Source organism: Puntigrus tetrazona, chromosome 18, assembly GCF_018831695.1.
Source record: "Puntigrus tetrazona isolate hp1 chromosome 18, ASM1883169v1, whole genome shotgun sequence".
Lineage (NCBI taxonomy): Eukaryota > Metazoa > Chordata > Actinopteri > Cypriniformes > Cyprinidae > Puntigrus > Puntigrus tetrazona.
The window spans coordinates 11,807,807-11,816,681 of NC_056716.1; the positions used below are offsets into that span (position 1 = coordinate 11,807,807).

Consider the following 8,875-nt stretch of genomic DNA (forward strand, 5'->3'; position numbering starts at 1 on the left):
GTAGGAAAGTATTTTTTTTTTCTTTTTTTTCAAAATTGGGAGAAAATCAGCATCACATCATTTGCTCATTAATTGCCATCAGAATGAGAGACCAAACAGCTGTCCACACACAATTCCTATCTTTACATTTATCACATGAAGTGCCCCTATTATGGATTTTTATATGACTTTTCATGCAGTGTAACACAGAAATGAAAGCATCCTGCAAAGTTTTAAAAGTGCACCATGTCTCTCAAAAGAAAGAGTCTACTCTGAATCATTGAAATGATTTTTAAAAGCCCTTTTTAAAACAAATCCCAAGCCCTTGAGGTCAACGTGAACCATTGGCATATTACCTGCCCACTTGTTGCAAGCGCACACCTGGGAAAACGTGTATTTTCTCGTTGGTCTGAATGAAAATGCAAATAATATTTTTGCCACTAGGTGAGGCATTAACAATGCTTTAAATGAAATTGACCAATCACCGCAGATTAGTGTCATGGGAAGTAGGGGTTGAGAAAAATTCATTGTTAAACAAATCGATTGGGAGTCGAAGAAGCAAAAGAAAATTATAAGATTATTAGAAAGTGTTTTTTGACCTTGCTGTTGGGGACAAAAATATGAATCTTTCATAACCCAAAATAGCGTCACTTTACGGCGTTTTAACTAAACCAGCCATGATATATTACAACATTTAAAAAAAAGTAAAGTCCAAGGTAAAAAAGTCCATCTCTATCAAAATCCAACAACATATTGATTCAGACCTGTTCGGAATTGTTTTAAACTTTTTCTACCTGTAAAAGATGCTAGATCTGTGCATAATTCTCTCCTTCTTCAGGCAAGATTACATTTATTACTAAACAAAATAATATTAGGAATAGAGAACTTGTATTTTAGACGGAAACAATGGCTTGAAGTTAAAAACCTTTTAAAGCTTTTTCTTTCACAAGACATTAACTGATGGATTTCTTGATGGGTTATTGTGATGTATTTATCAGCCTCTTGTACTCTCGTTCCTACGGCACCCATTCACTGCAAAACATCCATCAAGAAAAAACTCTACTCTGAAGGTGAGAACATTTTCAGCTAATTTTTATTTTTGGGTGGACGGTTCCTTTTAATATTCACGAGCTACTAAATTTTCATATAACAACATCGCAACCAGCAGCATCTTGCCAACACATCCAGACGCTTCCAAGCATCTTCGACACTGCAACCCACCACATTTTAATAAGTGACTCCCATGCGCGCCACTCAACCTACCAAGATGAAGTCAAGGCCAGAAAGACACATTTTCTCATACTAATCTAGCTATGCAGCCTCTCGATAAACCCTCACAGAGACACAGGCTAAAATTAGTCAGATACCATTTTAGAGTAATTTACATCAAAGTGCAGGGTGTTCCGTAGCGGCTCTGAACCCAGAGGAGACGGACACATCTGACCTCACGTTTAATAGCGCAAAAAGCATATACTGCCTTAGTGCTGTCAATTACAGTAGCATGCGTCCAGTGTGTTTTTGTATGTGTGTGTCAAATAGAAAGCGAACGTAGCTGCATCCTTATTACAGCATAGACCAAAAGGAAAGTCTTCTCTTTTTTTTATTCTTTTCAGTAAAACACATACTAATGATGGCAGAAGTACTCCATGGAATCTATTTACAGATATTTCACGGTTAAAACTCGTGTTTTTATTTGCAGTCATCCAGTGCATAAGTAAACAGTTTTTCTTCAGCTTATTATTATGCAGTACATGCAATCATCTGTGCCTGTTTGTTACCAAATTGTGCGGCTGTTATGCGTTTGGCTGAAATACACAGAAGTAGGATGAATGTGGGTGTTAACACTACAGCGCAATTAGTAATGGGCATTAGCTGCTTCGGCTTTGAGAATTTTCAGATGGAAAAACTGCTCAAACTCTTTATTTCTCCATTTTACTTATGACACTTCATAAATGCTAACTCATTTATAGTGCAGACACATTTAAATTAAGCAATATCACCCAAGAAAGAGCGCGGCGGTGCCGTAATCACAGTCAAGCTGATATTCAGAAGCACGCCGTGATTGCGAGGGTGCTATTTATTTCATGAAATGGTTTAATAAATAAACAAGTCATTAATATAGAATGACTCGTTTCAGTAGGATTTTTTGTTTGTTTGTTTCCTTCAGATGCATTACATTGATCAAAAGCGACAGTAAAGACTTCGCATTGTTGCAATTTCTCAAAGTTCTGAATTAGTTGTTCTTGTTTTAATGAGATCATTTGTTATATGTGGGCCACATATGTGGACCGTACCCTGGACCCTAAAATCAGTTATAAGGCCGTTTAGTGTTTTACATCATCTGAATTAATAAGCTTTCCATTGATATACGGTTTGTTAGGATAGCGCAATATTTGGTCAAGATAAAACTGTTGGAAAATCTGGAATCTGTGGGCACAAAAAAAGCTAAATATGGAAAAAATTGCCTTTAAAGTTGTCCAAATTAAGTTCTTAGCCATGCATGTCACTACAAAAAAAAAAAAAAGTTTTGATATCTTCATGCAACAGATAATTCTTAACATTGATACGTCAGACCCATACAATGTTTTGCCTATTGCTACAAAAATACCATATTTATATCATACATATATATATATATATATATATATATATATATATATATATATATATATATGTATGTAATTGTGTGTGTGTGTGTGTGTGTGTGTGTGTGTGTGTGTGTCTCCTCTTTTTGAGACGAAATATGCCTCGTACATTAACTTTTGGGGTAGATTTATCCAATTTAAGCCAGTTCCAAAGATAAGCAAACTTTTAAGAAGTGTGAAATACTGCATTTAGGGAAAGATAGAAATATTGATCCAGGTAAAAACGCAGCTTCTTCAAAACAACGTTTTTCAGAGAGGTAATGCATTTCCATTTGATTCTTATTTTCCATGCTCATAACAGGGTCCGCGCCATTACGGGCGCACGCCGCATCTTCGGTGTGTTTCATTGCAAGTTGCTTTTGTCTCCTCAGAAAAGAGTGACATCCATTTGCTTTAAAGTACGCTGGCAGGGAAAACAAGGCACGGAGATGCGAGAAACAACGGAAACCCCGACGTGAAGTTTCTGTAAAAGCTTCTTTGAAGACTCCACATGAACGGGTCATGTGTGCAAGTGTGTGTCTGCGGTGTTAAGTCTCCTGAATGAAGGTCTGACCCAGTTGGAGAGTGTCTGAGGTGTTGCTAAGTAACTACTCAAACGGGTCATGCACAGGAGCTGCGGCCACACCGGGGTGTTTATAACACCAACCATACCATTCCATGTTTGTCCGATTTATTTAATGTTTGTTCTCATAATATGAAATAATTCCAAAATAGGAGCATGTGACCCTGGTACATATTTAGAGGCAAGCAACGTTTTACCGTAAACCCTGTAGGTATTGAAGGCCCTGAAAACCTCTGTATATTATTGGTATTGATATTATTATTCAGATTTTTTTGTATTTTTTTATTCTCTATTTATTTAATTTTTTGCATTTATTTATTTATTTTTCACTAACCATAGCACTGCCAGAAAGTTATCCTTATACTCCAAGTATTTTAGCTAAAAAAATTCCCTAACGCTATTAATAAATGCTAAATTAACCAGCTTTCGCTGTTTACAAACGCAAACATTACTGAAAACAAATTACATAATTGAAAACCTTTGCAACTACTGAGTCTGTTAAGAATCTGCTCATATTTTCACTGTTAATATTTAATACCTAATAAAACTTAGTGGACGAAACACAAATAAAAGCACAGCGGTGCCACTGAATTTTATTAATTGCACCCTGCTGCAATGCTTAGAAGATGAAAGAAACAATAAACGGATACAGAAACGGATATTAACATCTTCTAATGCAAAGAGCGGCAGTATTGAAAGTACGCAAACGTACCATCTCTAATATAATAACCACCAGACTCTAAAAAATGCACGCAGGCTGCGTTTTCCACCGTCAGATCTTTAGTGTCTGGTGTTTGGCTGGCCCTGATGTGAATTCTGTGGGTGCTATAATCAAAGTACCCAATGAACGCAAGAAGCCTTTTTACGTTCCTACTGCGCGCGCAAAGGAGAATCTAATCAACTGGCTACCCACAAAACAGCAGGGTGCTCCGATTTCATATTTACTCGCAAAGCTAAAACAACCTCATTAAAGCGTTACGCACTAATTTAACCGCGAAACAAAAGATAAATGAATGCACAAAGGAGACGCATCTTTACGGATCTTAATATGTTCCAGGGAAATCGGATGACTGCTGGAAGCCATCGCCATCGAAAACATGCAATTTACTTTAAGAAGTCATTTTGTCTCGTGAAAAAACCATCAGCGTTACGTGAACGCAGCTCATGTAAATGTCAATACGATTCGGTCGACGCATGCTGTTTAAAACGTTAACCGGTGCATGACACTTAAGAACGGTTTCCATGCTAATTCCATTCTTCATATATTAAGGATAACTAACTAAGAATCAAAGAGCTTTGTTCTTTTTACACTATAAGATGTGACACTGTTCTTTCTTATCGCTGGAGCACCCGATTTGACCAATACTGCTAAAGCTGGTTCAGTAATTTGACTGTTTTAAGTGACCTGACATAATTAAAAAACGTCAAAGAATCATTTGCATCCAACATAGTCAACAATAAATTTAAAAAAAAGTCAAAAAATCCAATTCGACAGTGGTATAACTGGCAGAAAAGCCTCCAAATTGAAAGCAAGACCTGAGAGCAAATATTGAAAGCTTACATCAAAGTAAAGTTCACTTTCGAAACTTTCCAGAGCTTGCTCGTGGGACATTTCCGTGACATATTTTCAGTCCGAAGGATGACATCGAAGAGGGAAAAGACACCTCAAGGCTAAAACAAAAGCAGTGGACGTGTTCAGGGTCACGCTATCGTTTCATCGCCCGATCTGTGACAAACGTTCTTCTCGACGCCCAAGAACTCTAACAAAAATCGTTACGTTTACCCTCGTTTGCAAATAAACACGCTCTGCTTCCGAAAATGAATTGCCTTGACAGAGTTTAACTGTTGCTGTTAAATCAGACCACCGTTCAAAACAATCACAGCTCACTCATCTATCCCTCCCAGGAGTGAACGAATCACTAATGAGGTGAATATCATCAGTCATATGACAATTACGAGCGCATGGAGAGCAAAGCAACAGCACAACAGAACTGCTGCAAAGAAATAAAGTTCAACAACCCGGCTAAAAAGTTTCCCAACACAACCAAGGTACACGCAAACACGTTAGTGAACTTATTCGAGTTTTCCAAACAGCTTTTGACTGAGGATTTCCATGGACAATATACCATAGTGTATATTCTCGTATTTCAAATTGTTGCTTTATTTTTAATTTTTTTTAAAGACGTCTGGGTGCCTTGAGATTACAAATTATTTACGAATTTATTTTTAGCTTATTTCTTTCCCAGACTGTGGAAACCCAGGTGACTGTCCAAACATCTGGTGAACACTTATGCATGTTCACTGTGCAGGCATGCCACCATTCTGATCGTTTTAGTAACAGCTGCACATCCCCGTATCATTTAAACCCATCCGGAGATGCGGTATGATATAAACCGGCACTTGCCGTGTTTTTACCAGCGCATCCTCGCCGCGCACCTCGCTTCAGGTGGGACACACGAAACTCTCAGAGCGGCTGTAATTGCATTGATAAGCAGCATGTTCAGCGGAAATCAGTACGACTTACTCTGGATGTTTGCGAGAAGAGAAACAGCCCACTCCTGCCTTCCTCTTCTTCCGTCTCCGAAAGTGATGCTGTGTTTCTCACGGAGTGTCAGATAGTGACAGGTCTTCTTGCACAAAAGCCAAACATGGATAGAGAAAGAAAACCCTGACGCTTCAATCCCGCTTAGCTCGCCGTATCTCTACAGGACGCGCCGTTGCGCGCGGCAGCGCATCCTTCAAACGTGTACGAGGCGCGCGATCTCCTCCACCTCGCCGGCTGTGGTCCAAACCTCACCTACAATTCCTCCTCAGACGCCTCTCTCCCTCCCTTACGACTGAAGCGATGTGAAACGGAGAAAGAGAGAGAGGGGGGATGCGCAGTGGCTGGCGGAGCGTCGCGTGCTGGAGTCTCGGGCTGTGAGTGACTGTTTGAAGCGGCTCGCGCGTCTCAGCCTCGTCCTGGAAAAAAAAAAACTGCGCGCCAAGGCAAGCGCGCGCGCACCTAAAGGGGGACTTCGTTCAAATAAAAATCCGTTTGATGTTTTAGAATGCGTTTATAAAGAAACAATAATTCACATAAATCCTTAATTTTGACATTTTTCTTTCTATGTATGCGCGTTTTTTTAATTTAAAAAGCTTACTCGAAGTTAACTCAGTTATAAACTTTATTAAAATGGCTACTATCTGTGGTACTGAAACAAAATCGACTTTGAAGCGAAACTCTCTTGTACAAATTCCCTTGGGGAGGAGAAAAAAAAAAAGCTTACAGCAGCTTAAACCAGATAAAACCAGCTTAAACCGCGGTTAGTGTAATAGTTTTAGATGCTCATCTAGCCTATCCAAGCACACAAAACCTTTAAAACCAACCAACAAAGCCAGCTAACACCAGCAAAGCAGTTCAGGCGTGTTGCTTTTAATATATATATATAAAAATATATTGTATTGTATGAAATGTTTCAGGCTTTTCTACTTTTACTTTTCTGAACGTACAAAAGGTGGTTTCTTATTATGCTTATTATAAATATTCATAACAATCAACTATGCTATCAATTAGTATTTAACATTCAATTTGTTTTTAAACGTTTATATGCGAATATTTACATAAAAGCCTCACGAAGAATGAAATATTTCTAAAGTTAACTATTCATTAAAGTTTTCACTATCCTCATTATTTTATAGAATTATGTTCAAATGAATAAAAATAAGACTGATATAACTATTTAGTTTCACAGTTGTTTCACATTCATAAAATATAACTACAAACATGACACACTGCAGATGGCAGTGTACTATTCGGTACTTTAACACCAGCTCATATTGTGTTTACTAAAAATGAGGCCTGAACATTAAATATCGAACGGTATTCGGAACGAGAGATTTTATATAATGCTGTGCGCTTCATATACCGAATCAAGAGAAAACATGTCAGTCTTCAAAAGCTTAAAGAACGCCTTCACCATCTTAGATTGGCTAAAAGGATCAAACAAGGTTTTCGACTCCCTGACTCTTGTTTTGAAACCTCTCATTTTGCATTAAATCAGCATGTTATGTTTATTCATCTCTGTCAAGTCTGTCTCTTTTCTCTTGTCAGGCGCAGTCTACCCCTCCGCAATGACACTGAATAAGTCACAGACGCGGGCCTTGAGGGTTTTATCTGTGCATCAGGATGTTTTTTCCTCCGCTCGAGGAACGCGATCATGCTCTAATTAAAACGCCATTAATAGAGCAACGGAAATGCAAACAAGCTGAGAACCAGCTCTCTGGAGTAACCTTCGCAGCTCGTGTTTAGCACCAACGCCGCTGCGTCGATCCAACCCGAAATCAAATCGCGCAATCGGACGGTTTCAGGATTTTACGAAAGAAACCGGCGTGATCTTCATGCCAAATTAAACCCAACAGACAGAAGCGGAGCGATAGAGTGCTTCCATTTGCCACCGGGCTTCCCCGTCGACGGCGTCAGTGTAGATTTGCCGTGAGACCGGCTCGTAAAGCTTTGAGCGCGGCCCTCGAATACGTCCCGGAATTATGCTTTAATAAATTAAACAACTGTCAGCAAACCCTGACTTCTACGCCGAGCCTTCATGAAGGCCTCAAGAAAGGCCACATCACTAATCAAAACGTCTCCGATCCGAAAGCTTAAAAGCAGATCCATAATCTCATTTCCATAAAGCTTTTCTGTTGTAATTTGCAGGCTTATTCATTTATTAAGCACATTGATCTTTGTTGTCAAGGCGTCTCGCGATCGGTTTGAAATATTGAATACGCTCGCGTCTCGTGTCTAAAACTCCGGGTTCAGACAGATTAAGTCAAATGTCTGTTGTTTTCCTCACCAGACATTTGACTGCATGCATTATTGCTTTTGGGGGATGTTTTGCTTCGCCGACTCTTTATTATGACTTGTTCTGTATGAGAAGGATGTGCAAAATGCTCAGCTCCTCCGGTGCGGCAGGATCAATGTTCGGCCTCTGGGGGAGCTGTTATCCATTTATTGATACCAGTGATTCTGAGGCGAGCTGCACGTTCTGCTTCTCTGCAGCTATCACGGCTAATCTGTGTACGCCGGGATGCTCGGGGTACGGTGCTCTCCGATGCCGGTGCACTGAAAGGTAGCGAGCTCCAAAATTACATTTCAAGCGACAGAATTGTTTGTTCATCAGTTTTTTTTTAAGGCGATGCATATTCAGAGGCCTAAAGCGGCAGAAGAAACAAATGCATTCTCATGCTAGATGACCTATAGAGAGCAAACGCTTGTTTAAAAATACCATCTCCAGTCCTCCTAGGCTCAGCCGGTGTAGCTGTCTGAAAAGTAGGAGTCTCTGTTTCCATCATTAATTAAACACAAGTCTCTGCTCCGCTCTCGGCCCTGTGTGCATTAGCTCCATTTCACACCGGCTGAGTTTATTCACTCTTATTCACCAAAGTCGGTTCCTTTAAATAACATCGGAAGCTTACAATCGCTTTGAAGACGCACCCTTTCATTTGACAGGTTTCGTCCGACGCTGTATGCATTCAAGCACTGTAAAGATGTTTTCAAAGGTTTCTAGGGCTCATCGGCAGACAGATGTTTCCAAACCTCCCTTTGTTTTACCTGATGTTAGAAATCCAGGAATTCAGGTTAAGTAGAGCATGTTTACCTGTGTTTATTTTCGGCTTGTGTTTGAACCTTCTTAATACAGATGCTGGAACT

The 8,875-nt window shown here is 39.5% G+C and overlaps 1 protein-coding gene across 2 annotated transcripts in view; it reads right to left on the reverse strand.

Moving 5' to 3' along the window:
* Positions 1 to 6,151, reverse strand: part of cntn5 (contactin 5) — a 335,900-nt gene extending 329,749 nt beyond the window's left edge. Inside the window, exon 1 of one of the 2 annotated variants that reach the window (XM_043216577.1) lies at positions 5,711 to 6,151. The gene's annotated coding sequence lies outside the window, so the exon portion shown is untranslated. The remainder of the gene's footprint in view (positions 1 to 5,710) is intronic. The other variant, XM_043216575.1, reaches the window with a different exon arrangement.
* Between the last annotated feature and the right edge of the window lie 2,724 nt (positions 6,152 to 8,875).